The sequence below is a fragment of the Diceros bicornis genome, chromosome 20, assembly GCF_020826845.1.
Source record: "Diceros bicornis minor isolate mBicDic1 chromosome 20, mDicBic1.mat.cur, whole genome shotgun sequence".
In the NCBI taxonomy this organism is placed as follows: domain Eukaryota; kingdom Metazoa; phylum Chordata; class Mammalia; order Perissodactyla; family Rhinocerotidae; genus Diceros; species Diceros bicornis.
In genome coordinates this window covers 60,463,687-60,491,071 of record NC_080759.1, presented here as the reverse complement: position 1 = coordinate 60,491,071, position 27,385 = coordinate 60,463,687, and positions in this window count along the sequence as shown.

Sequence of the window (27,385 nt, the reverse complement as noted above, 5' to 3'; positions counted from 1 at the left end):
TCCACAGCTTCACCGCGCTACAGAGCGATCTGCAATCCCAAGGAGTTGTTCTGATAACAAAACACAGACTTGCACACAGCAGAAAAACCTAACACGTGTCCGTGTGTGATGTCCTATTTCTGCACAGAAAGAAAAGGACAGATGTGGTAGCAGAGGATTAGCTACTCGAATAATTATGTTAAATAAGAGACAAATGGGCTCCGATTCCATCTCCAGTTCTGGATTCTAACATGAAGTCTCAGAGGGGGTCCTGCTTACGCGTAATTGTGCCTTACAGCTACACACGGGAAGGCTGTATTTGATCAACCTGCTTGAGGATTTGAAAGGTAACTCTTTCTCACTCCCACCGCTTTTCCAAACATAACATCCTCAGGGGCAACCATCTTTCCAGAGGAAGATACTAAAGGAAAAGAAGAGATAGGCAGAGAATAAACTAAATCCTCTTCTCCTCTGCATAGGCCTCATGTTGACTTCTTTTCAGTGCTTTTGGACAATCTCTCTCTTTCTCTCTCTCTCTCTCCCTCTCCCTCTCTCTTCACACACATCTTTTTCACTCTTTGTATATATGCATCTGTAGGATCTGTAAATCAGATATGTTGGTCTTCAAATATTTGAGTGCTTGCCAAGAAATAAAGATGCTTTACAGAGCAAGTCAACATATTTGTGGGAGGTGCACGCTGCTCAAAACCACATTGGAGCCAGGGACCCCTCACCTGAAGTGGGGACACACTGCCTGGGGCTCAGGTTAAACACTGCATTCCCAGCCCTCAGCTTCTTCACAAAGACCTTCCTGGGGGCCTTGGTTGTGCTTGTCAATCAGCTTTGGCCATTGGCCAACCCAAGAGCAAGCCGGCTTAAGCCAGTTAACAACGTGGCCGATTTGCTTGGCCCTCAGAAGATGGTGTTTGGCTGCAGAGCGAGGCTATTTTTGAGAATGAATGTTTTAGTAAGAATGAGTCCCTGATGCCACAGGCATCTCGTCCAAGCCCAGTACAGGATCTTGCCTGTCTTCCTTCTCCGTCCACTCTTTGGGAAGAACCAACCAGTCTCAGGCTGTAAGCACCATCTATGTACCCGCTCACAATCTCACTCCCTCTTCTTCATCCCCTGGGGAATCTGAAATCAAACATCGCCCAAACTCTCGATTTCCTCTCATCCAGTCTTCCCATCCCGTCCACTTCCAGAACTTCAGTCTCCCCCTTCATTTGAGCTCGGTACCTTCAGGCACCTGTCAGCACCCTTGTCATCCTCGGTGGATGCCCACTTCATCCACTTCCCTTATCTCCACCCCCACCACCCCAGGCTGCATCATCATCCCCTGTGCTGCCATAGTGTTGGGGTCACCTGAGCCATCCACCTGTTTGGGCCCTGTGTCCCCCCCATACTGCAGCCAAATGACTGTGAACCAGGCCCTGGCCCCTCCTGGCATCAAAACGCTTGGTCCGGCTTCTTGTCATGTTCTTGACCTCCTCTTCCCGCTCAACTCCAGCTGTGTGGGTCTGCTCTGCATCCCAAACTGCTGCCCCCAACGCCTTCTGAAAGCACTCCACCCAGATCTGGCTTGGCTGGCTTCTTCTTGTCACTCAGGTTCAGTTCAAATAGCATCTCCTTGGAAAGATCTCCCCTCGCTGCCCAAGTTAATGTAGCCAGGACACAATCTAACTTTGCCCTCTCCACTTGCTGGCGTGTTGTCCTTCAGATCAAAGCCTCTTGGCCAGTGTGTGAGCTCTGTGAGACTATGGAACACCCCCTCTTATTCCCTGCCTAACCTCCAGGCCTGGGACGGTGCCGGCCCAAAGAACAGCCTCCAGCATGAGTTTTGTTTGAATGGACAAATGAATAGATTCAAACCATGTAAGTAAATGTGACATGGAGCTTTTGTTGAGTTTCTTTTAAATTTCCTGTCAGAACTGAGGCAGTAACAGTCAATAAGGAATTCCGTATCCATCCCTGTGTCTGATGATTTCACCCACAGGCTCCTGTGGGCAGCATCACTTTCATGTGTACAGAAGGTGTTCAGATCTAAAACAAACTGTGTGGCTCTCTCTGAAACTAACCATCATTTCTTGGTATTAGAAAATCTCCAGGTAGGATTTAATTGAATTGAAGAAGTCTTCCTAAAACTTGAGCTGATTTCTTCGTGGTATTTTCATCAATCGATATCATTTGATCCCATGTCACATGGACGTCACTGTACTAAACTCTGCAAATGAAAGAGTCAAGGTCTCTTTTCCCAATCCAAATGGAGAGAAGGTATTTTAGACATATAAAATTACATTAAAGGAGACAGGGTCCTATATACCTTAACAGATTTGCTCAAAATTGCAAAGAATGAAGTGATAATACCAAATAGTTAGAATGTGGAGTGACTGGAACACTCATACATTGCTTCAGGGAAAGCAAAATGGTGCAGTCACATTGGAAAACAGTTTGGTAGTTTCTTATACAGTTAAATATGCATTTATCCTATAACACAGCAATCCCACTCTTTCATTTCCCACCTGAAATGAAGGCACAGGTCCCGTATGCAAATGTTTATACAAGTGCATTAGCTTTCTATAGCTACTGTGACAAATGGCCACAGACTTAGTGACTTAACAACACAGATTCATTACCTGGCAGTTCCAGAGATCAGAAATCCAATGTGGATCTCACTGGGTTAAAATCCAGGCGTCTTGATTTTAGAACTACAGGACTGCATTCCTTTCTGGAGGCTCTAGGGAAGAATCTGTTTCCTTGCTTTTTCTGTCTTCTTGAAGCCACCTATGTTCTTCGGCTTGTGGCACCTAACTCCATCTTTAGGGCCATTGATGTTGGTCTTTCTGTGCCTCTCTTCCTTAGTCATATCTTCCTCTGGCTCTTTTCTTCGCCTTCTTCCTTCCACTTATAAAAATCCCTGTGATTACATTGGGCCTGCTGGCTGATACAGGATCACCTCCCCATGTCAAGATCAGCTCATTAGCAACCTTATTCCATCTGCAAACTTAATCCCCTTCATCATTTAACCTAAATACTCAAAAATTTCAGGAAGTAAGACATGGGGTTGGAGCACATGTTATTCTACCCATCAAAAGAAATTTTATTGATAATCACGAAAAACTAAAAATGATCCAAATTCCCATTAACTGGTTTTATATGTTGCTGTCTTCTAGAACTTTCACTCCTTTGCTTTTTATCCTTAGGTTCTTGATCCACTTGGAATTCATTTTTATGTACTATGTGAGGTAGACATCAGATTTATTTATTTATTTATTTATATTTAACCATATGAAGATACAATTTACACAAAACTACTTAGCGTAGGTCATCTTTTTGCCACTGTACTCCAGTTGCATATTTCATAACAAATAAAATCTATTTCTCCTTATAGTTCTATCACTTTTTTCTTCAAATTTCTTAGTTTTATATTTCTAAATGCATACTAATACAAGATTTCCATTGCTTTCTTTTAAACTTTTTATCATTGCATCATAGCCTTCTTTTACATCTAGCAACAAATCTTTCTTTAACGTCTGTTATTAGGATAGCTGCAATAGAGTTTATTTCAGTATTTTCTTATTTTTCTTTTATGTTCAAATAAACTAAATATAAAAATAAGTTTTGAATTTATATGCATTCAGCTTGAGAGCCTAACCAGCCCAAGTCAACCAAATCTCCCGATGTGCATATCAGTAGTCAGGGAGTTTAGAAACAGTAAGATTGACCTTCCCAGAACACAGTGCTTACAAACTCAAGCAAGCAGGAGACCGTGGGGGCTCTCAGAGAGCAAGTGTGTGCTTGGGAGAACACAAGGACTGGCAAAGCATAGGTCTTGCCCTCAAGAATTGTCAACTGGCTTTTAAAATGATTAAAACACAGGACCAATGCGTTTTGTGACATTTCAGATAGCAAAAATTTTACTTCTTGTTTTGAGCTGAGGAGCTAGGACCATGAAATCCCCTAAAAATCTGAGATAAATTTAAAGACTGTGCAAGACCTCCACAGGCCAAGCCAAAGGAGCTGAAGGAGGGTTTTCTGTGTAGAGGGGACAGTAGCAGTGGAACAAAGCTTTGAGAGCGATAGTTGAGGGTCCTGATATGAGGATGTAATTAGTGCTGGGATCTGGTGGAGGTCAACGAAACAAAAGCAGATGGAGACAGATGGTAGAGGGACTCCAGGTGTTCAAGAAGCTTCATGCAGTGCAGATGTGTATTTACATGTTAACTGTGAGTTGTATATGTTTCCATTTATTTATCGGTACCTCCTCTTATTCCAACAATGACTTAAGAAGATGAACATAGATACATGCAGACTTCTGTTTTCAGCACCAACAAATAAAGAGCATGGAAGTTGTCACCCTCATCCTTACAACAAGAAAAAGCTGAGCAAACTGAAAGTCAATGACTTTTTCTGGATCCACAAGAAAACAAAGTTTGCAAGGAAAAAATTGTGACTCTGGAATCTGGAGAGATAGGCACATGTAGAGAATCCAGCTGAGATCTGCTTATGTGAAGCAGAAGCCACAGGAGCCATAAACCAGTGGGAACACATGAATAGGAATTTTGATGAATTTCTAGATGCTGACTGCGAGATAGTCCTAAGGGCTATGCTCTTAGGGAAGCCTCACGTTTTCATGGATTTTACCTCAATAACCCCACTAGGTACTCACAGGAAGATATGATAAATATTCCTCAGGGCTCTGGCAGGGACAGAGAAAGAATAACCATTGTGATATATGCTCAAAGCATTCTCCACAACTAAGGCCTATTCTCCAGGGGAAAATACCCTGCCAGAGCTTTATCAGATGCTGGGGAAGGGCATGCTCCCACTCTAGCCTCTTCTAGTCTCCCTGTCTTATTTAAAGAGGGAAAAGGGCATGCCACTGGACAAACACTTGTAATGGTAACAGGCCAGAAACATAGGCCTGCTAAAAGACTGAAATTTAATGATAAGATTTAGAACCTTCCCCTACCCCACACCTGTTACCAGGGCTCCCAAATAACAATAGTGGATTGCAGCAGAAAGAGCTGCAAGACACAGGGTCAATTTAAGGAGAAGTACTTAGGGAAGCCCAAAATCAAGAGACGAGACAAAAATAAGCACACCAGGAGAATTTGAAGTATCTGGCACCTATAGCTACAGAAAATATGAAACACAGCTCACTCCTACTGATATTAACATAAAACATTACAATACATTCCTTTTATCTCAGTTCCTAATAACCAATACATCATGTCCAGCATTCAAGAAATTGCAAGAAATGTCAAGGAAAGAAAAACACAGTCTGAAGAAACATAACAAGAATCAGAATTTAAAATAACTATGATTATTATGTCAATGACCCTAAAGGAAAAGTTATACAACATACAAGTATAGGTGGGTAATGTAAGCAGAGAGATGGAAAGTCTAAGAAAACATTTAAAAGAAATTCTAGAAATTTAAAAAATGAGCCTACTTTGATGGGCCCATGAGTAGGCTTGACACATCCAAGGAAAGAATTAGTAAACCTCAAGATATGTCAATAAAATCTTCTGAATTTGAAATACAAAGAGAGGAAAAGAAGAAAAACAAAACAGAACATTCAGGAACTGTGACACAATTTCAAAAGGGTAACATGTATAACTGGAATATCAGAAGAAGAAGAAAAAAGAGAGAATGTATTGAAAGAAATATTTGAAGTAATAATGGCTGAGAATTTCCAAAATTAATGATAGACACCAAACCACAGATCCAGGAATCTCAGAGAACAGTAAGCAGGATCAAAAAACAAACAAACTCCAAACTCTACACCTAGACATATCTTAACAAACTGTAGAAAACTAAAGATTTGGAGAAAACTTTTCAAGAAGACAGTAGAACAAAACTGCTTACCTAAAGAAGAACAAGGATGAGAATTACATCAGACTTCTTGTCAGAAATCATGCAAGTAAGAAGAGAGGAGGAAGATATTTAAAATAATGAAGCAACAATATCAAAAAAACCCACCAACCTAGAATTGTATATCCAGCAAATTCATATTTAAAAGGGAAAGAGAAATAAAAACAATCTAAAACAAACAAACACTATGGAAATTTATTGCCAGTAGACCTGAACTGCAAGAAATGTTAGAGTTGTTCAGGGAGAAGGAAAATAATATTGGTCAGAAACTAAGATCCTCGTAAAGAAAGTAAGTGAATCAGAGAAAGAGCAAAAACATTTCATTTTTCTTATTCTTAATTGATCTAAAAGCTAAATGTTTAAAGTCATATTAGTAACAATGCATTGAATGATTAAAGTGTACAGATAAGTAAAATGAGTGAGAGTAATCATAAAGGATGGGAATGGGAAATCGAGAATACACTGCTATATGGTACCGGCACTACATGTGAAGTGGGATAGCATTATTTCAAGGTAGACTTAGATTAGTAAAAATGCCCTTGAGCAAAATCTAGGACAACTAGTGAATATTTACAAAATAATTGATATGCTAAGAGAGGAGATAAAATATAGTCATATAGTGCTCAATTAAAAGCCAGAAAAAGCATAAAGAGAGAGTGAGAAGAAACAAAGAACAAATAGAAAACAGTTACAAAATATAGTTCATATTAATACCAATTTAAAAATGAATAGTGTAAACATAACAGGTAAAAGAAAGAGATAGTCAGAGTAGATGAGAAAAGAAGACCCAACTATATGTTGACTACAAGAAATCTACTTTAAATATAAAGACTCAGATATATTGAAATTAAAGGGATAGATTAAGATATATCATGCTAACATTAATCAAAAGAAAGCTGGAGTAGCTATATTAATTTCAGACAAAACAGACTACAGAACAAGAAAATAATCAGGGACAAAGGGGGCATTATACAGTGATAAGGGGTCACATCTCCAAAATAACAAACAACCCTTGACATGTGTACACCAAACCACAGAGCCTCAAAATGCATGAGGCAATCACTGACAGAACTTCAAAGAGAAATAGACAAATCCACTATTACAGTTGAAATTTTCATCACCCCAATTTCAGTGATTGATAGATGAAGGAGACAAAAAGTTAGCGAAGATATAGTTGAACTGAAGAGCATTATCAACCAACTTGATCTACTTGACAGTACTCCATTTATAGGATGCTCCATCAAGAGATAGCAGAATACACATTCTTCCCCAGCTTACATGGGACATTCACCAAGAGACGAGACCCAACACCCATTCCTGATAAAAACTCAACAAATAGAGAGAAATTTTATCAAATTGATAAAGAACATCTACATAAAACATACAGCTAACACTGTACTTAGAAGTGAGAAACTGAAGGATTTCTCCCAAATATCAGGGACAATTCAAGGGTGTCCTGTGTTGCTCTTGTTCAACGTAGCACTAGAAGTTCTAGCGAGTGCAGTAAGACAAGAAAAAGAAATAAAACACAGACAAATTGGAAAGGAAGGAACAAAATTGTCTTTGGTCACAGATGACATGAATATCTATGTAGAAAACATCAAAGAATAACAGAAAACAATCCTGGAAGTGATAAGCAAGCATAGCACAGCTGTAGAATATAAAGTTAATGAGATTAATATACAAAAGTCAACTGATTTCCTACATGCCAACAATGAACAACTGGAATTTTAAACACACACACATATACATCATATATATAAATAATACAACAATTCACCCATAAAACTAAAATGCTTTGGTATAAATCTAACAAAACATGTACACCATCTATATGCAGAAAACAACAAAACTCTGATGCAAGAAATCAAAGAATTCTAAATCAGAGAGACATTCATGTTTATGGATTGGAAGACTTAATACTGTTAACAGGATGATTCTTTCCAACTTGATTTATAGATTCAACACAATCTCAGCCAAAATATCAGAAACCTACTTTGTAGATATTTACAAACTGATTCTAAAGTTTATATGGAAAAGTAATAGAACTGGAATAGCCAACACAGTACTGAGGAAGAACAATGAAGTTGGAGGACACCCACTACCTAGTTTCAAGTGTTACTATAAAGCTACAGTAATCAAGACCTCACGAGAGAATAGACACATACATCAATGGAACAGAACAGAGAGCCCAGATACAGACCCACACAAATATATTCAACTTATCCTTGAGCAAGGAGCAAAGAAAATTCAGTGGAAAGTGGATAGTCTTTTCAAAAAAATGATACTGGAACAATTGGGCACCCTTTCCAAAACAAAAAAAGGAAATAAAAAAAAAGGTGAAACAAGACATGCCTTACACCTTTCACAAAAATTAACTCAAAGTGGATAATAGACCTTCTATAAAATTTCTAGAAGAATGCATAGGAGAAAATCTTGATGACCTTGGGTTTGGTGATGACTAACATAATGTGGTATCTTGTATGGGATCCTGGAAAAATAGGTAAAAACTAAGGAAATCTGAATAAAGTGTGGACTTAGCAGCAAAGCCAAGTTGAGTTTCAAGGCCAGAAGCAGAGTCTGAGACAGAAGACGCTGCACCACTGCCTTTGAAGACGGAGAATGAAGCCATAAGCCAAGAAGAGCAGACGACTTCAAGGAGCTAGAACAGACAGGAAACAGATTGTCCCCTGAAGCTGCTAGAAGGAGGCAGCCCTGTGACATCTTGATTCTAGACTTCTGACTGCCAAACACGTAAGAGAATAAATTTGTTTTATGCCACGAAATTGTTTAATTTGTGACAGCAGCGGTAGGAAGCTCATGCATCAGGAGGGACAACCTGTCCTAGTTCCACACTGGAACATAGGTGGTGAGTGGTAAGGAGAGTTGCTGTTGAGCCTTCTCCCTGGCCGTTATTAGCTGTCAGGGCCAGTTGTCCATTCAGGCCACTCCGGGCTCAAGCGACACAAACCTCGTACGTGTCTATTGGGAAAACCTTACCTTTCTCTTCCCATTGTTGTGAGTTTGGGAGGATTACCTCTATTTCATTTAGAAAGGGCATCCATCACATTAATTGGGCACATGAAAAAATAGAGAGGTCTGAAGGTTCTGCTGTCGTTTTGCGCCAGATGCACTGACTTGCTGCTCCCATAGCTCCTCTCCACAGCCTTGGATCTCCAGAGCATCAAGGTGCTCGTCCCCACAAGCCAGGTGCAGGGGTTATAAAGGCATTACTCAGAGTCTAACCCGTGATGCATTTCTGTCCTTGGCCAAGAAGCATCTGTAAAACCAGGAAAGCTGCGTTGGGCATGGTGGGCTTCCTGAGAGCATCACTGCAGGCTGGTAGAAAGGGATGGACCCAAAGCTGCCTCTCTCACAGAAGAGTGGACCAGGCTGTGGGCTGAGGAGCCCATGGACCATCAGACAGCAACTGAGTTCTGCTTTAGCTGGAACAGCCAGAGATTTAGTGTGGCTTTTAAAAAATTGGACTACAGAGCCAGCCCTGATAGCCTAGTGGTTAAAGTTTGGCGCGCTCTGTTTTGGAGGTCTGAGTTCATTTACCAGTCGCTGAACCACACCACCCGTCTGTCAGTAGCCATGCTGTGGCAATGGCCCACATAGAAGAACCAGAATGACTTACAACTAGGATATACAGCCATGCACTGGGGCTTTGGTAAGAAGAGGGGAAAAAAAAAGAAGAAAGATTGGCAATAGATATTAGCTCAGGGCAAATCCTTCTCTGCAGAAAAAAAAAAATGGGACCTTAGGGTCCAGCTGCTTGGCTGGTGACCACACTGTGGTCATAATATATGATACAGGATATATATAATATAAAATAGAATATATTGTATTTTACATAATATACAATACATAATATGTATTATATGATATATAATATATATCATAATGTATTACATAATATACACTACATAATATATTACATCGAACGTAATGCCGCAAATATGTATATAATTTCAGGAATTTTTAATCCAATTCTTGTTGCCTCATTTTAGTCTGGAGATCTTCCTTTTATTTTGGTTGTGAATCATGAATAACTACTGGTTATGGCCATTCTTTTCAAAATCTGCTTATATAAAATCACTATAGAATTTAAAATCACGTTAACGTATACGTGCAAATTTTACAGGCCATATTTATGTTTATTGGAGAAAACTTTACACTGAGCCAGTTTCTTCAAATTGGTGTGCACTCGCTGTTGAAACCGCGCTGTGGGACGCTGCCCTGCGCGACGCTGCCCTGCGCTGACAGTACACGGCTCCTGTAATTTCATCCCCTCTCGCTCTCTGATCAGATACGCGGGCATTGACAGCAAATTTGAACACATGTTTCTCCTGTAGATGTTGACAGAGTGCTGTTATTTCCTGTATAGGAACAGTCCAATTTCCTGCTCACCATTTCAGTTTCTCTAGCTGGGACTGCAGGATAAAATCTCCTGGCCACCCTGAGTGTGGTTTAAACCCTGAAGATGTCTGATGAAGGAAGTGATTGAATCCATTCTTTCCACCCCAAACTTAATGTCGAAATGATTACTCATCTCTCTGTTCATAAAGCTTATATTGCATGCTGGGGTTGGAAATACAGAAATCTAATTAAAATGTTCTACTGTTTTTAACACTCTAGTGCCAAGCAAGATTGTTTTACAAAGTAGAGATGCACTGAGCCTGTCTTTGTCCATTAACTGATGTGTGGTGTTTGATGGTTTTTGGTATTCTGGAAGAAGCCTAGGAGCGAGAAGGTCTCACAACTGTGGAGAGAAAATCTTTAAGAGTCTGAGTCTGTTTGGCCTCCAATGGTTCCATTTTCTCTCTGCAGCCCGGTGTCCAGACAGTGATGAGACCAGAGGCTTCTACATTGTGGCCAATCAGAACCTTATAAACTGTAGCATCTTCCTGAGGAATGGTCATTTCCAGTAAACTGTCAGATGAAGCCCTAAACATTCCTTGAACTGCACTTGAAATGTGTTTTCAGTGACTTAAGAAGAAGACTGCCCAGTCCTGCCACTAACCACGTGTCGCACCTGCACGCAGAGACCTCAAGGTCTTAGAAGACAAATCCCCTGGACACTCCTCCTTGGGTGTCTCCTGCAGAAAAGAACAAGGACCACAGATTTTCAATTTTTAACGTATAAACTTCTGCTCATATTTGTGCAAAGCAAATTCTTTTGTGTGACTCATGTTCCTAAGAAAATAAAAACCATGTATACTTGTTAGTATCTTAGAGTTCACAACTAGCTCTCAATAATCTAGTAGGGGTCTGATACTGGAGTTGTTAAAACAATCTGAACTTTACTAGAACCCTGCAAAACAGATATCATTTCCATTTTCTAGGTAACAACATAGAGAACCCACTAACTAAAACCTGCTTTGGGAGCGGAGGTGATAGCACGGATGCATAAGAGATAGTGTTTTAGGACCCTGTCGGAACGTATTGTTTCAGACCTCCACTGTGGTGACTAAGCCCCTGGGGACATTTCCAGTCACCAAAGTCACTTCACACACCAACAATGACTGAATGGGGACAGAGGTCACACACAGGACACCAGGGGACTCAAGGGTGAGGGTTTCTTAGGAAGGGAGGAGAGAGAGAGTTGGTTCATGGAGGACAGCCTCTGAAGGTCAGACCAAAGGCTGCCTCCAGACCTCCTAGGTCAACGGGGTGGGCAGCATTTGGATGACCAAAATCCTTGTTTTCTTCAAAATTCCAAAGTGAATTTTTCATTTTAAAATCTCAGCAGAATATAAAGGCAGCAGAAAGCAGGCTGTAGTTATTGATGTGACTTGTACAAGCAAAATTTGCAAACACCGCTCACTGTGAATATTAGGGCCCCATGTTGCCTCTGATCTAAACTGTGAGAGAAAGTCAGACAGACTTACAGCGTCTTATAAGCCCTCTGTGGATGGAAGCCCAGCAGCTTACCCACGCAGCTCCCTCTGTTTTTGGGCTGGTCCTTGCTCCCATGCTCATGCTCGGTAGAGCCTAGCTCCTTGGGGCCAGCCCTCCCGGAGAAACACAGACGTCAGTGTCATCACTCCAGGGTGAAGAGAGCTCCAGGTGCACCAAGGCCCCTGTTGGGCTGCTGCCGGGAGTCACTGAGTGTGAGCAGGCACAGGTCACCCACTGCGGAGGGTCCAACAGCTGCAGGTCTGTGGAGGGTCAGTCCTTAGAACCCCAGGACATCGTCACCTCGGGCTATAAACCTACAGACCCCAATGTTCACTCCTTTCCCCTCCCTGCCTTGGGTTCTGCCCAGTGGCTTTTCAGAAGGCCCCAGAAGCCAACTTCACGACTGCAGCGGGATGCCCACAGCCCAGCCCTCAGATGGGCAGGATGGCGGGAACCGTTCTCCTGTTCCTCAAGCACTAAGCCTGCTCCTGAAGGCCGCATTCGCAAAGGAAAATGTGCAAACATGGAGAAGAGGCAGGGGAACCATGCAGAGGTTGTTAAATCTCTGCAAAAGGCAGTTGTTGGATACATTCCCAACTTTGTTCCTGGTAGAAGTATTTTCATTTTTCTGGATTTGCAGGATTCTCCCTCCCTTTTTATTTTATTCTGTTTTCAAGTCACTACTCACTTCATAGTGTAACTCTGGTCATTATAAGGATCGACAACTCTGGGCAAGACTAACAATTCCACCCATCTGGGAGTGATGCTTAATCCTCAGATGCCTGGAGCAGATGGAAAGCTGGGAATCCAGGCCTGCGGGCCATCCAGATGTCTCTGGTGACAGTGACGGGCAAATGCAGAGGTTGTCTCATTGATTGGTGTCCCCGTGAAGCGAGGTGGGTCTCATCCAGTGAAGCGTGGTTCTGGGTGAGCTGGACACATCCACAAACACAGCTTCATGAGGACACGAGGACCCGGAACTGAAAACAAGCAGCTTCAGGGAAACTGCTTTCAGCAGCCGCGGAGGGTGGATTGTTTTCAGTCACTAAGAGACTAGTGACAACCTTCTTCATTTTTTCCAAATTAATGGCTCATATATTCTGAGATTTCCTGGGCACATAAAATTTCAAAGCCTTTTTGAAGTTCAGAATAGCTTTGCTATTATTTTCTTGCTCTGTGATAATAAGTGGTTATAAATAAATGGATATTCTACCAGCAAAAATGTAGAAGTAAGCATAAATTCAGACTAAAGGGTAGTCACTTAGAGTAAATGTGTTTTCCTTAATGGAAACACACTTGATCTTCCTTGTTTCCTCACTAGGGAGATGTGGTCTGGCCCTGGCCCTGGTTCAAGGGGAGTTTTTAAGGATCTCCCACAATAACTGGTGAGTGTGCACGCAGAGTGTGCAAGCAGGGAGCTGGAGCATTAAGGAAAGAGCACTCTTCCACTTGGGACGGCCTCTCCTCATGGTCTCCTTGGCAGTGGTGGGTGAGGGTACAGTCCGGGCAGCAGGACTGTTTCGGTCTTGAGCACACCAGGACCCCATAGGCCCTCAGGATGTTTAGGAGGACCTGAAGGCTGCCGTGGGGGTCTTGCCTCTCTGGGCCTTCGCCATTCTCACTGACTAGGGAGCCCTTTCAAAGGTGCATCCTCAGTCCACCTTCACACAGCAGAGAGAATTCCTGCGAGTTCTCAGCCATCTTAGTGAACAGCCCCGAGCAATTTTAGCGGGGATGCAGCTCAGGGCCCAGTCTACGTCAACACGGACAATGTAGATCTGGAGACCTTTCTTCCAGCTCTGCCTCCCCTCTTATTGCCTGCTCCTTCCCACTTCTTTCTTTTTTTGAAGCATTAATTTTTTTTAAATGTGTCAAAAAGCATATTAAACATGTTGTAATGACATCCATCATTAATTTCTGGATTCTCCTCAATCCCCTTCTAATAATGGGGAAATACTGCATTTTCTCCGGGGCATGACATCTTAAATGGCCTTTTTTCCTATTTTCTTTTATGGCTTTTACAACCGAATTCCATCTTCAGCTCTGCATTTAAGCAGAAAGTCACACGGGGCTTCAGAGAGTATTGCTTACTGTTATGTAGAAACAAGACCGTCGGCTCCCCTGGAATTGCTGGGGCTATGAGCGCTGACCAGAGACTTTCCTTTAGTTGTGGTTACTTGATTCTAATGCAGAGAACCTACTAACAGAGGTAAAATCCATGGCTTCAGTGGCTACCAGACCCCACAAAGCTCTGATAATATGACAATGTGTTTTACAGCGGATTTATGGGAAAAACACGTTTCCAAATCAGGAACAGTGACTGTTTGTATCTGACTTGGTTTTAACTCATTTTTTAGAGTTATCCAAAAGTAGTTGTAAAGTGGTGCCAGTACTGATATCTGCCGTGTCCCCGGTTCTTGCACCAGAGATTAACATCTTAAGCATCACACAGGGAGCCTTTCATTCCACACTCCCTCCTCGACGCCTTTGCCTCCAAACACCACTCCCAGGGCTGCAGGTAATGGTGTTGCCCTTGACCCAACACCACGCACTTTGGCTGCAGGCCGGGTCTCTGTGTGTCGGAGCCGGGGTCATGGTTGTGTTTGGTGCTCCACACACTCCTCAGTCCTAAGCCACAGAACAGCACGTGGCCCCGAGAACGTTGTAAACCTTACGTTTCAACCATCTGCCCCTGTGTCAGTGCAGCCGGCCCTTTGTTGTCGCTCAGTGACGTGAGAACTTAGCTGACTGAGTTTACTGCAATTGAATTCTTTACCAGACTCTGCTCTAAACCTCCCCTGGATTCTCAGACCAGGTGGCCGGCAGCACTGGACTGACCCCAGGTCCTGCCATTGGACTGACCCACCACTTTCCCTAATGCTAGGACTCAGCACCCATGAATTAGTGGTGGGCTGTGGGTGCAGCGTGTTGCTATAAGTGACCTTTTGTGGGCTCCAGTGTCCACTGCCCAATGGAAAAGCTCTTCCTGAATTGCCACTGCAGACAAGCTCATCAGGATCCATGGAGGGCTGCCCTTTTCCAAACATCTTGCTGTCGGGCAGACATGAATGAAACTGTCTTTTCCTTAAAGTCCTGAGCCCCGTCTACTGACGCAGCTTTCTGTGATCTAAGAGTGGTAGGTGTGTATCAACAGCAGGATTCTGCAGGGAGGTGTCCGAGGGCTGGCCTGCACCTGTTCTCTTCACCACATCTCATCCCCACACCCCGAAATGTGGCTCCACCCTTCTCGGAGGAACTCAGGCCCTCTATAGGCAGAACTTTAATGATCCTCTACCAAGGCTGCCATAGAATCAACAACGGGATTAATCTCTCCACCTTTCTCTCTGCCTCAGTTTCCTCCGTTTTCAGTGTGAGTGTCCCATATCTGCAGAGAGAATGAGGGGAGAACGGACTCATGTGTCTTGAGGCATCCCCTAAGTGTCTGATAGGTGAAGATGTGGTGGAGGTCATTCCTTGCTTGTCATCAATGTATCTACAGCATTTTCACTAAATTTAGAGGATTTGGAGGTCAACAGGCAGACAAGAAAAACAGTTTTATTTATTTAGTTTATTTATTTCAACAATTACAGTGTCTATGCTGTGGTATGGATGAGCACACACCAGCCTAGGCAATCTGGTCTCTGAAAGCAAAGCCAGCTTCCCACCCATGAGCTCCTTGGCCCTAAGTTACTGAATCCACACTCCGGAAGTCGGTTAGAATGATGCCCGTGTTAATGAGGTCACTCGCCCACGTCTCACCTGCCTCCCTGCCCTGCCCTGACCCTCCCAGGACACTAGCACCCCCTGGCCTCGTGCCTGCTCCTTGGGCAGATCAAGGAAGGCTGAGTCCTGGCTGAGGCTGTGTGAACCTCCACTGACCCTTGGTGGAACCTGTGATTGGCACTCACTGGTAAGTGTAGAAAACAAAACGAAGCAAAACTCCCAAGTTAATTATTTGAAAATAATCTGATACTTTAGTAAACCTAAGACTCTTCCAAGTTCTTTGTCTGGTTTGGTGTTCAGAGACCCTTTCCAAGAAGTTCCAAGTTCTGTCTCCTGTGCTAGGAGCAGAGATACATTTTCCATCAGACTCAGAACCAACACTGGGTGGTTTAGGAGGGGGCTTGTGGTGAGAGCTCATCAGGACACATTCTATTGGATGAGGGCTGGCTCACCAGGTCTGTATCCAGGGCAGTTGAAAGAGTGATGCATGTGTATGATGAATTAAGTTATGCCGGCATAACCTAATGTTAGCCCTAGTGAGACAATAGCTCTTGTGTTCCCATAGGCTCATCCAGGCAACACAGTCATGTGGTGCAGATGCTGGATCTTCCTTGCCCTGGGGGAGAGTTGGGATACTTGTGATTTGGAAGCCAAGGCTCAGGGAGATAAGCCATCTTGAAGGTGTGGTGTCTTGTGAGCAGAGGCACAGCCCTAAAGAAAGGGTTAGGTCTATGGTTCTGGGGGATGGAGAGGATGGGTTCTCTTCTATGGCAGAGACCTGCTCCCTGGTCCCCACAGCACCCCTGAGGAAACAGGGAGGTGCATGCATGATGGAGAACTAAACCCTAAGTGCCTCAGCTTTGGAAATGTCGGTGGCAGTCCTGGGGGCTTAGTCATGCATGGGGGAGAGTAAGTAGTGGGCAACAGAGACTTGGCTTGGAGTGGGATGTCAGGACTCAGTGCAGCTGAAGCCCAGATGCAATTCTTTTTTTTTTTTTTTTTTTTTTTTTTGTGAGGAGATAAGCCCTGAGCTAACATCCGCCAATCCTCCTCTTTTTTTTGCTGAGGAAGACGGCCCTGGGCTAACATCGGTGCCCATCTTCCTCCACTTTATACGGGACGCCGCCACAGCATGGCTTACCAAGCAGTGCATCGGTGCGCGCCCGGGATCCGAACCAGCGAAGCCCGGGCCGCCGCAGCGGAGCGTGCGCACTTAACCGCTTGCGCCACCGGGCCGGCCCCCCCAGATGCAATTCTTGAAAGAGTTTTTGAACTATGAAGACCCCCATCAGCAAAGGCTCACGAGTCATGCAAAGGAGAGAAGAAGTCTCAGTACATGGCTGGGCCTGATTTTCTCCCACCGAGAGTTGGGCTTATTTGATTGAGAAAAATAAAGCAAAGTGAGGACTCTTGCACTTGTGTGTCATGGGACAGATGGGAGGCCGAGGAGAAAGAACTGAGTAAAGTCTAGACAGGCTGAGCAGAAGTTGCAGGAGCCATGGCCAGCAGACTCTTCCAGGGTTGCTGGGTGTCCAGGCCATTCTTGCCTTGTTCCCAGTCTTAGGGAGAAAGCTCTCAGTCTTTCACCATTAAGTGTGATATTAGTTGTAGACTTTTTGTACATGCCATTAAGAAGTTATGTCATAGGTTAAGGAATTTATAAGGTTAGGAAATTTGCTGAGAGTTTTTAACGTGAATAGATGTTGAGTTTTGTCAAATGATTTCTTTCTGCATTCATTGAAATTATCTTTTTAAATCTGCTAATATGGTGAATTACATGCATTGCTTTTTGAATGTTGACCCAGCCTTGCATTCCTGAGATAAACTCTCTTGGTTATGTTTTATTATCTTCTTTATATTTTGCTGGATTGAATTTGCTGGAACTTTCTTTGAGGATTCTTGTATCTGTGTTCATGAGTAATATTGGTTTATAGTCTTCTTATAATGTCTTTCTCTGGTTTTGTTATCAGGGCGATACTGACCACATAAAATGAGTTGGAAAGTGATCCCTCTTTTCAATTTTCGAGAAGAGGTTGTGTACTACAAGTAATTATTCTTCCTCAAATGTTTGGTGTAATATAGGTCTGGAGGCCTCTGTGGGAAGGTTTTTAACTAGAAGATCAATTCTATAACAGAAAATTATTATTCAAATTATCTGTTTCTTCTTAAGTGAGCTTTTGTAGTATGCGTCTTTCGAGGAATATATCTATTTCACTTATCTAAATTGTCTAAATTTATGTGCACGCTATTTGTCATATTTCCTTATTATATTTTTAATTTGGGTAGAATCTGAAGTAATTTCACCTCTTTCATTTCAGTTCTGATTATTTGTGTTTTTTCTTTTTTCCTTGGTCAGTCTGGCCAGAAGTTTACCAATTTCATTGATCTTTTTGTAGAACCATTTCACTTCTATTACTTTTATGCTTTCAATTCCATCATTTTCTGATCTTCTTGTTATTTTCTTCCTTCAGCTTCATTTGGTTTTAATCTACTCTTTGCTTTTTAGTTTATTATGAGAGTAGCTTAGATCATGGATTTGAAAGCTTCATTCTTTTCTAATATAAACATTCTAATGCTATAAACTTTCTTTTAAGAAAGTGGATAACTGCAACATACGTGATTTTTTAATTTCATTCAATTAAAAATATTTTTCCAATCTGTCTTGTGATTTTCTTTAACCCATGAGTTATTTAGAAGTCTTTTTTTTTCCTTACCAAATATTTAGAGGATTTTCCTAATAACTTTATGCTATTTGTTTCTAATTTAATTTCTTTATGACCTGAGACATACTCTATACGATTTGAGGGTTTTTTTTTATATTTGTTAAAATTTGTTGTATGGCCAGGAATTGTATATCTTGGTGAATGAATGCTTCATAAACACTTGAATAGAATATGCATCCCGCTGTTGTTAGGTGAGATGTTCTGCAAATGTCGATTAGGTCAAGTTTGTTGGTCATGTTATTCAGCTCATCTGTGTCTTTCCTGGTTTTTTCTCTTATTTTAAGTAGTAGTTCTGTCTATTTGCTGAGAGAGGAGTGTTGAGGTCTCCAGTGATAATTGTGGATTTGTCTCATTTTTCTTGCAATTCTCTCAGTTCATAATTTTGGATTTGTCTATTTCTTCTCTCAATTCTATCAGGTTTTACTTTATGTATTTTGAATCTCTGTTGTTAGATGCAGTCACGTTTAGAATTGTTATGTCTTCTCGGTGAGTTGACCTTTTTATTATTATGTAATGTCTCTTTTTATCCTTGGTAATATTCCTTGTTCCAAGTCTACATTGCCTGGTATTAATATAGCCTCTCAAGATTTCTTTTGTTTAGCATTTACATTGAATTTTTAAAAAACATTTAACTTTAAAACTATATGTGTTTTTGTTATTAAAGTAGATTTCTTGAAAGAGCAAATAGTTGTCTTTTTAAAATTAAATCCAATTTAATAATCTCTGCCTTTTAGACCTTTTACATTTAATGTAATTATTGAACTAGTTGCACATACGGCTATCATTTTATTATTATTTGTTTATTTGTTCCCTCTGTTTTTGGTTTTTCTGTTTCCTCTTTCTTGCTTTCTTCTGGATTATTTGAATATAGATAAATAGTGAGATAGATACAGATATAGATATCTTAGTATCTATAGCTATAGATGTATTAGTATCTGTATCTATCTGTCTAACTATTCTATCTGAATGTACTAGATTTTTTGCCATATTTCTTGTAACATTTTTTTCATTAGTAGAATTTAAGTACTACTTTTATAGAATTTATTACACTGTATTATTTAGTTACTCTGTCTAGACCACTAGACAAATTGAAAAGTAATAGTTTTCTTTTTTTTTTTATCACTTACCACATAAAGAACTTTCTAAACATGGTCTTTGAATAAGTGAACAAACTTAAGACATTCAATAAAATACCTATAATATTAACCAATTATTTCATTCTATCAATAGTACCATCCTTTTTCCAATTCCCTAAACAAATAGACTTAAAGTCAACCTTCCTTAATAGAAACACCCTGTTATCTCATTACTAAAGTTGAGTGGTGAGTTTTTCTTCCCTCTTTAGCATTGCTCTGACCATCCTACTGAGCCCTCAGCCCCTGGGCTCCTGGCTGTCTCCAGCCTTGGCCTCCCTCATCCTCCCCTTCAAACTCAGCATCCTCAAGCAAGTCTCACCACTGCCTCACACTGAGTAGGCCCTCAACACATATTTAGTGAATGAATGAAACTAGAGTTAATTATTTTCCCATCAGAATGGATTTTTGTTTTGTTTTATTTTGTTTCCTTTTTTGAGTCCATGAGAAAAAAAGAATGAAAGCCAATATCCATAGCCAAAATATAGTGGGATATTTTATCAGGTAGCATTGAAATAGGGAAATAATACTGTATCTGTCTAGTAATAATCCCCAGGTAATTCCCCCTTCAATTCATCTCTACTTCCCTGACTTGAGACATCCTTCAGAACCCAATTCAAGCTCAAACTCCATGAAGAATATTCCTTGATTATAATAATTTATAGTTTGAAATAAAATACTAACAAAAAGATAAATATTTACATGACATCTTACAGTTGTCAAAACATTTTTACGCACATTATTTTGTTTAGCCCTCAAAATAGTAGAACACAACTACTATCCCCATTTTAAAGTGAGGTAGTTGAGACTCAGAGCAGTTAAAAGCTGGGCCTGAGGTCAAGCACGTGAGCGCAGCCACACCAGAGCTGTGGTTATGTTCTAGATTTCTAAGGCTGAGCACAGCCCCTGCTGACATGTGACCTGCCTGAACTCCATTTGCAGACATGTTCACTAACATTTAATTTGATGTTTTTTTCTGAACTATGTTTTGATAGCAAAGATTATGACTTAACTTTGTATTTCTCTTTCCCATTGTTTCTAGTTTTGAGCACATTCATGGATTTTTAAGCAATTGGTACATATTCGAGACTGAAACCCAGCAAGTGTCTCTTCTCTTATTAGCAAGTTTTTGGCTCATGTTTGTACAGATATCCCAGGCATGCACCTACTCAGAGAGGTCCTGGAGTGGTGGGAAGTTGAATGCCAGGAGACCTTGGTTTTGTTCCTGCTGCATCACTAAAGCCATCCTCCTTTCTCCGTGCTGGAGGGACACATTAAGATGATCAAGTCCCACCTGCCTATGTTACGGGAGAGGATGCTGAGGCCCGTGGAGGGTAAGTGACTTTTCACGTTTATGTCCCTGAGTACGGCAGAGCTGGCACAGTTTCTTGACACCAGAGTCATTTTCTCTTTGGTTCCCATTTTGCTTTTTCTGGCAGGATGAGGATGTCTCTAAACTGATTTGAAAGCCTAGACAAAGCAGATCTAGCCCTGCACCTCGGCATCAAGTATTTGAGAGTATTTTGATTTCAAACAAAGTATCTTATAAATCCATTTAAAATGTTTTTTAGTGTTAGCTGACTATTAGTATTTTCAAGAGATGTAGAAATGTATTTTCTTAGAATGTTTTATTATCATTATAATATATATTTGCCATTTAATTTTTAAAAGTTGGGTTTTTAATCCAAATTTGGGAAGCAACACATTTGCAGATGAAGGACCCACCTTGGGCCAGATGGTTATGTTAAGTGAGGGCTTTACCAGAAAAATGCATTCATTACTCACATTTGCCTTGTGGTGTAGACCTCACTGCCCCATTTAAAAGATGAGACCATGGGGGGTCAGTGGGATCAACCACCTGCAGGGGACGTGCCTCATGGGTGTGGCCACACTAGCTACACACGTGGACCCCAGAGCCCACACTCCTGGGCTCTGTGCTGTCCAGGCCTCTGGAACTAATCCACACCGTGAGCACCTGGGCTTGCAAGGTGGCAGCGTTTCTCGGTTCTGTAAATGAGGACTCCCCTTCCCACCCTTCAGGAGGCGAGCTCAGGCACCGTCACACAGCGTCATTTTGCAGATGGAACCCAAGGTGCAGTGCCCCCAATGGCATTTTGTCTCCTTAGCTTTGCTAAATCTTTTAATTAAAGCATGTTAACAAAGCCAAAGAAAAATAAATGGCACTGCTTGCAAGGAAATTAAATTGAGGAGCTAAGCCCATTTATAATTATTGTATTTCAATTAGGCTGTAACAGGCTGGGAGAAAAGAAAGATAAAAAGAAGCGACACTGACGTGGAAGTTTCATAAACATTTGCAAAGTCCTGTTGGAAAGAGAGCAGTGTAGATAATGCTTTAAAATCGTCCATGTCCCCGGGCAGTGCCCTTTATGCTAATTGCTACAGGAAATAATTCATCTGCAGTGTTCTCACCAAAACTCATCCTAAGATGCTAACAAGCTCCTTTTCCCTCTTCAACGAATGCATGGAATTCCTTTGAAGACAGATGTTACATCAATGTGTGATAGCATTTTAATTTATTATTTTAAAATTAAAATACAATTCAACTTTTGAAAGAGCTAGAATTAAATTTAAATCTTCTCTCTATATTTTAATGCTCAAATATCTAATTTTCACTGGAACAGGGGAAAATATAAATCATTAGTAAGCATTTAATCCATATTTACCTCACTGTTTAAAAAATACTTGTGTACATATCTAATCTTTCTACTCTGAAAAATAAAAAGAAAACATTAAAAGAACTTACTGTTCTTTTCCTCCTAAGTAACCCCTGGCCTGTCTCCCTCAGTGCAGGGGCAGGGAAGAGGGGATGTGGATTTGCGTCTGGGCAGGCGCCCTCTGTAGGGTCTGCATCTCAGGACGGGGCCTCCCCAGTGACTCCTGTCCCCTGGGGGGCTGCCAGTCATGACGCAGGACCCGCTCCTGGGTGAGCAGCCTCGCTCTGCACTCAGTGTGGACTCACCTTCGGTAGACACTCCTCCTCCACGCCTTAGTTCTGTATCTGCAGTATCGCAAGAGTCACAACACACCGTCTCATAGTTCGTGCAGATCAAAGAGGAGCCCATCTTGGGCAGAGCCGAGGCTCACCGAGTACTGAAGACTTGACCGTCATGGTTATATTCCACCAGCGTCCTGGTTTGTGTTTGTCTTCTCTAGACTAACAGACAGGAAGCCGATCTCGCCATGTACATTCTCGCCAGCAAGGGAGGGAGCCGACTATCCGCACCCTGTTCCCGGCTGGTAAGGATGTGGGAGAGACGTGGAGAGTGAGCCCCCGGAAAGCATTTCTTAACAACTGGACGGAGCGATTTTATATTGGTTGAATCTAATATGAGATAAACGTGAGCATTGGGGTGACTTTAAAATGTCCTTCTCTAAAAATTAATTTTTATTCTATTTTATAGAAGTGTTTCGGTTGGAAATTAAACCCACACGCACACACTCCAGCCTCATCACAGCCTGAGAAACACTAGTGTGGGGCACTGTGCTCCGATCTAATTAGAATCCAGAGGTCATCCCGCAGTAAACGGAGGAGGAGGGTGACGAGCATGGCGACCTGTGCAGGCTAGCCCTCGGGGTCTCGGATGTGATGGACGGGTGACAACTTGAGGTTCCTAGCAGCCAAATGGGATTATCCCCCAGCACCTAAGCCTTCTGACCTGCAACACCGCCTGACCATCCCCTCCAGAAACCTCCCTGGCTTCTGCCAAGGAACCGGCACTTTGAAGAGGGGCCTCAGCGTGGGTACCAAGGGCGGAGAGTGTGGGCTTGAAGCGAGACCTCTAAACACATCACCTGGGGCACATAATAGGCTGTGGCTCCTCGGAGCCTGGCCGTGTCCGAGGGAACCTGGACGCAGGCTGTGCCCCCTCCCCATCGCTGGGGTAAGCAGGGAGCCTTCACAGCTATTTATAGTCTGTCATTTTGACAGCAGGTGACCTGCCGCTGCCTGGCTTTAAATAATGAATATGTAAATAATTGGATCCCTATACCTAAAATTAGGTGGTAATAAGATTCCTCTGTCACCCAGGGAACTGGACCAAAAAAAAAAAAGGAAAGGAAAAAGGAAAGAGCAGAAACAAAAACAAAATCCATGTTCACACTGGAGGCCGCTCAGGCGTCCCAGACCAGCACACCCGTCTCTCCAGCCTGGAAGGGTGGGAACCTGCGTTCCTGGTGGCCCTGGGCGCCCCTCCCACCTTGTTGATGGCTGGGTGCTGGCACACAGCAAGGGGGGCTGTGTGGCCTCTCTCCCCAAAACATTGGAGATTTGGGGTGTGGGGCTGTGGGTAACCACTGATTGAAAGCGGTCACTTTATTCACTAAGGGTGACAGCCTTGTTCTTACCTACCCAGGACCTGGAATAAGGGAGGCTGAGGTGCTACCCGGGTGGGGGACACGTGACCTGTTAGCTAAATTCTGCCTCTTTGCCCCCAAAGAGAGTACGTGTCTCCTCCTCCTTTCCCCTTGCCTCTTGCCATCAACTGGCTGGCAGGGCTCAGACATTTTCTAATGCCATTCGTTGTGTGTCTTATTGTCTTTTGGAATATAAGCTATGCATTTTCATATGAAATATAAAGGCTTTAATCTAACTTGCATAACAATTTCCCTTTTAGTCTACAGGAGGTACTCAGTTTGCTGAATTAAACCTTTGTTGGAAAAAAAAGTATCTGCCTATGTGCTTTTGTGTGCATGTGTGTGTGTTTGGGTGTGTGTGTGTGCGCGTGCCTGCCCGTGTGCAGGGTGTACACTCTGTCTATGTGATTCAAGGCTATCTCCCTTCTTGAGGGGGTGTGTGACATTCAGGGGGAGCCTGCACTTACCCGGGCACTTTGTCACCAACAGGCGCAGTGGGGAAAGGGTCGAGTGAGAAGGGAACGCAGCAGCCCGGGCCGTTGGTCAGGCCCGGCCACGTGCTGGGAGGAGGGACAGAGGCAGGTGCTCCATGGCTCCCCGTGGCCAAGAGCCTGGGCCCGGCCCTGCCTCCGCGCTTTGTTGCAGCCTCACAGCAGCTCCCCAATTGCTTTAGCCCGAAGCGGTTGACATTTACCCCAGCCAGATAATCGAGGAGTAACATTTGCCTTACAGTTTAACACGACCTCTGCCTCCACAGCTCCTTTTAGATTAGCTTCTAAAAAAAGAAAGAAAGAGAGAGAGAGAAAAATCGGGGCTGCCAGCATAGGGAGGCAGGAGGTGGGGGACAGGGAGCCGAGCTTATTATTGCAGGGCCCTGGGAGTCGCAGGGAGCTGCTCTGCCCTTTCCACGGCGGGCAGCAACTATTAAGGGAAGGTATTAAAAGCAGGGAGGCCGAGGCGCCAGCACGCAGGTCGGGCAGGCAGCAAAGGTTAATGGATTGACTATTACCTGTGCAGGAGGCAAGGCAGGCCCATGATGGGAGGACTCGGGCCCGTGTTCTTTCTTTACTGGAAACTAAGAGGGGGATCATGGAGTCTGATGTTGGAGGCGAGTGGGCCTGCTGGCTTTCAAGGGAACCGTATCCATCTTTAAAACCCGCATTATGTAGGCTCAGACGACTGGGTTGGGAAGAAAAAACAGTTCTGTTCCCCCTTACAGACTCTTCCAAACATCTCGTTTACACAACAGACCAACCAGCGGTCAGTGACTCCCCAGGTATAATCAATGGCAAGGAGGGATCGGGCTGTAAAAGTAAAACGCTAACCATAGATTGAAAAATACTTTGAATGACAAACAGAAAGAAGTGGGTTTTAAAAAAAGTTGACAATTGCTCTAATAGTGCCAGAAGCAAGTGGTTACTTCCCCCTCAAGGATGATCTCCCTAAAAGATCCCATTAGTTGAGTAGCTAAGAACCATATTCTCCCGCAGAAACAGCAGGACGCGCTGTCTGGTGTGTGCCTGATGCGACAGTCAACAGTGTATCCTGGTGTGAGGCAGTTTCTGGAAATCCAGGACACGTGCTCACTTGTTGAGAAGGAAACCCCTAGCACTTATCACCTGGATGAGCAGCTGATTCCAGGGACACCCATGTCTAAAAAAGAAACCTGTGCTCAGGCTGGGGTGGTGGGGTTGACACGCCTGAACCGTGGGCGGTGAGGGCGGCATTCTTGGGTTTTTTTGTGGAATGAGAATTCAGGCAGGTAATATGCGCCGTGTGGAAACAAAATATCTTTTTGCCATTTCAAGCAAAATGCTTATTTTTATTCTGGTGATGTTGAGTTATAGTGCCAACCTTGGAATTTCTTTCCTGTCATGTGCTTAAATTTGCAGACCTGAAAATTTGAAGGATAATCAAATAAACACAGATCATATTCGCTGACCCTTTTATTGGAAATAAAGCTATACTCTTCAATAAAATAAATATCGATGAAAGTGGAAACGCCGCTCAAGTTGGTAAGTCTGCACGGTTATGACCAGTGACCAAGTCAGCCAGCAGAAAGTTATTTCCAAACCCTAAATGCTCTGAAGGATGTGTGCGCCCTTTCTCGATTATTGTTACTGCTGTTTATTTCTTCTGCATGGTCTTTGGATCTGTTTCCATATATTAAAGTTACACGAGTGTCATTAGGGTGAAGTGATAGTCATACCCATGCTCATGCATACTTGCAGTGTGCTAGATGGACATTGTTCTGAGTGCTTAACACATATTAATTCATTTTAAAATGCATATCAATATTTCTAAAGAATTAAAATCCAAGGATTTGAACTAATCCAAAGAGATAAAATCCTCCGTCATAACTAGGTTGATCTAGGAAAAGAAGGAGAAAAACAGTGGGATGGAGAGAAACTGGAGTTGGTGCCTTTCAGAGTTAAGTTGATTTTTGGTCATCCCTTCTTTAAGATGTGTAGATTCATCAGAAAGTCACACTTTGGTGAGGCTTGAAAATTGTATCATGGTTCAAGCGCTACAAATTGCAAAGAACATCCTGCTCCTAAGCCTTTCTGACGTTGCTAACTCTTTGGTTATGGCTGCTGTGTGCCCTACAAGAGTAGATTTGGCCAAGGCTTCTCCCACCACGGTGACGTGTCATAAAGGGAGCTGTGGGGAACCCGAGAGTCGTGCCTGATCTCCGCAGCACAAAGCCGTTGCTGAGGGAGTAAGGGTCGGCGGTCAGCCGCGTTCTCAACCTGCCCAATATCTTTGAAAGGATGACCTGCTGACACGGGGAGGTTGGCCTCACTATTTAATTAAGAGAGAAAGGGTTTCGGCAGAGAGTAGGCGTGGAGCTCCTTTGTAATTTTCGCTGACCAATCCAATTATGTGGGTAATTGCAAGTAGATTCCGCAAAGCACAGACAGTCAGGCACAAAATAAATCAAGACCCAACAAAGTGGGCTGCTGTTCCGAAAATATGTCAGAGGGGGAAATTAAAAACAACAACAACAACAGAGTTTCGATGATAAAAATGTAGTGAGAGTTGTTGCACATTACCCATTCCTACTGCCTGTCTTCGTGCTAGATTTGCATTTGCAGACATGGACCCAGGCACAAGCTGACTTCCGCTCATGTCCTGGTGGCAGGGGAGGCTGTAGACGCCTCTCTTTAAACTGGTTGGAAATGCATTTGAATCCGTCCCACACCGGGCTGACGACAATAACAAGAATTTTCCTCCCTGAGAAGGTGAATATGAAAACAGTTTGTTTAGTTTTTGGTTAGACAACCCACAGGCCTGTATCTTTCTGGATACATTTATTTCAAGGTACTTAAAAACTGTCTTTTATGAGATTATTTAGGCAGTGATTATTTTTGTTGAGAAATGTGTCCTTTATCCCTCTCATTCATCCTCTGCTAAGATATTTCTGTTTGTCAGAACGCCACCGTTTCTGATAAATGACTGAAGACGGACTGCTACACTTTATTAAAAAGTAATAACAATTTTTGTACGCACCCTTCACATTGTAGGGGGGGCACCATGAATCAAAGGACACTGCCTGTCTGGGCCTGATAAATGCACCGTTTACCAGCTGAGGAGTTATTTAGGACTGGCTATTAATTTAAATCACATTTATCTTCCCGGGACGGGGGAGGTGGCTGTGACAGGACTGCGAAT